The 2777-nt window shown below is 40.2% G+C and overlaps 1 pseudogene; it reads left to right on the forward strand.

Annotated features, from left to right (window-relative positions):
- The first annotated feature begins 383 nt into the window (after nt 1–383).
- LOC107159523 lies at nt 384–2507 on the forward strand (annotated as a pseudogene).
- Nucleotides 2508–2777: the final 270 nt, after the last annotated feature.

A 2777-nucleotide genomic window follows, 5' to 3' on the forward strand; every position in this document is an offset into this window, starting at 1 on the left:
CTCTCTGACTTGATTGGGATAGGCTTGAACCTGTGCTGCTTCAGGATGCACATCATAGTGAAGGAGCCAAGACTTCTCTGACAGGGAGCATGAGTGTGCTAGGCCCCTGGGAGCCCATGACCAGGGCTCTCCATGCCCATACCTGCAGCCCCCCACATACCTGATGATTCAGAATGGTCTACTCCATTGCCTGGTGCATGTTTGTTCCTAACCAAAGGCCTGAGTGTCCACAGGTGTTTTGGCGTGGCTGGGCATGGTGTGGTTGTGGAGGGAATAGCCAAAGTAGCCTTAGCATGTTGGAGGGGCAGTGGCTGCCCCTCAGCCCTAGTTGCAGGTGATCCTGGAAGAAGTAAGCAGGGTTGTGGTGTGCATTGTCTGAAGACATGGAAACACACCCTAGTCCTTATGGCTGTCCTTGGGAGTTGGTGATACATACAGCTATTGGATTTTTTGTTGTTCTCTTGTTTTTATGGTGAAGTTATCAATCTGTGAGAAGCAGGCATTATATGAGAAGAGAAAAAAAGCTTGCTCTAAATCTTTCTGGACTAATTGGGGAAAAATTTGAACTACTTGGAAAAGTTAGCCTTGTTTAAAAACAGTATAAAGGCTTGGAGTCGCCTTTAAAAGATGCCATTTTGGTGAAGGAGTCAATAGAAGCAGAAAATTTGGAGGCAATGTATGAAATCTGATAGGTCCATATCGAAACTTGAGGATGAAATACTCTTTCTAGAAAAAGAACTAAAAGAAGGGAAAACTAAATCTTTTCAACAAGTTGAATTGAAGGGGATATATCAAAAAGGATTAAGTTCCTAGAAGATGAATCAAAATCCCTCAAATCACAAATACCTGAAGCTAAAAATGCCTTGAGACTATTTCAGATGAATGAATGAAGAAGTTACAGTAGCAATAAAAGAGGCTTGGAATGAAAATTTCCAACTTCAGGAAAGTCAGAAACAGCTCTTAAAAGAAGTTGAGGTATGGAAATAAAAAGTGAATGGCTTTAAAAAACAAAAAAAAAATGATATTTGAACACTCTAAAATACATGCAGAACAAGTTCTAAGAGACAAAGAAAGTCACATTAAGTCTCTGACTGAACACATGCTGAAGATAAAAAAAATGGGCTCCTGTGGTTGGAGAAGTCCTAACAGATGAAGGTAACTTGGAGTTGGAAATGGAGAATGAATCAGAAATTGGTGCTCACTTAGAAGATCAGCCAAAAAGGCCTTTGAAGAAACTGGTTTATGTTGCTAAGTTAAAGGCCTCTTTTACAATCTTAGAAAGAGAAAGAAATCAAATTTTTACTTTATTATCTGAAGTAATTGAAACAAAGGAAGACGTTGTACAACATATTAAAAATCTTAAGAGAGAACAAGCATCTTTGCAAGCAGAAAATACACAGTTTGAAAGTGAGAATCTGAATCTTCAGCTGAAAGTTAATGATGGAACCATATCAAAAAGAAATTATAATGGAACTCCAAAGGAAATTAATAGGAGAGGATTATCACCAGGTAGAGCGAGAGGAGAAACTTTCCAAAGTAGAAGAAAAGATCAGCCATACAACTAAACCATTGGAGTCCTATAGAAAGCAAGCTAGAGATCTTGAAGAATAATTAAAGAGAACCATTCATTTTTATCAGGGGCGTATTATATACTATGAGATAAAAGCACATGGTAATGAGTTGGCAGCTCAGAGTGCTGAAAGATACCTCAATGATTTAAGGAAACAAAATTCTCACAACAGGCAAAAATTAACTGAAATGGAGTTCAAAATTAAACTTGTAGAAAAAGATCCTTCTGTGCCTGATGCTTCAAATACAGCCTTTGGCAGAGTGAATTCCCCTTTGGGTCAAGGTTCATGTGAAACAAGTCCTTCTCATTCAGAAAATAAGGGTCCATTCATACTCTCACCTTTGGTGCCAGTGGGAGGAGATAGAGGCTCAAGGGGTCCAGAGAATCCTCTGGACCATCCAACTAGCAATGAAAGAAAAGAATCAAACTGTGACAAGTTAACTGAGCCTCAGAGAGCACCTTCTAGCACTGGGCCCCTGGCACCTCCATGGGAAGAGGCCCATAGGATAATGATCCCTCCACCAGGCCAACCATATTCTGATCCACAGCTTCCTCTACAAAGGCAAGATAGATGTTGTTCTAAGCATTGTAGATCCCCTGGATCAGCAGAACTCAGAAGTTCCACTATGCCGCCTTTGGGTAAAATGGATGGGCCTACATCTTCAGAAATAAAATCCAGTAAAAATGAAACCAAAGTCGATCTTGGTGATTCAAATGTGCCTGATTCATCTCTCCCTGCTGAAAACCAATAAATTGGCTCTGGCTTTGCTTTCTCACCTTTCCCTCCAGTCAGAGGTCCATTGTTTCCAGTGGATCCAAGGAGTCAGTTCATGAGAGGGCCCCTTTCCCTTCACCTCCTCCAGGAAACATGTTTGGAGCATCTCAAGAATTTCTTCCACCAGGCCCAACACCCCCTCCATTTCCAATGGAACCGTAGTGTTTTCCTCATTATCTCCTCCAAAGAGCTGGATTTCTTCCCCTGACTCCCACCTCTGAATTCTGAAAGTATAAGTTAGTTCCCTTCAGAGTTGATTCCACCTTCAAATGAGCCTGCTACTGAACATTCAGAAGTATAAGAAACTTGACAATAGTTTTTATCTGCCATTAAAAGTAATATATCTCTCAGTTTTATTTTAAGTAACTGCTTTTAGGTGATTATATGTTTGCTCCAATTGAAGCTCAATAGAATGATAATTCTTAGGATATA

Source organism: Marmota marmota, unplaced genomic scaffold, assembly GCF_001458135.2.
Source record: "Marmota marmota marmota unplaced genomic scaffold, marMar, whole genome shotgun sequence".
Classification (NCBI taxonomy): Eukaryota; Metazoa; Chordata; class Mammalia; order Rodentia; family Sciuridae; genus Marmota; species Marmota marmota.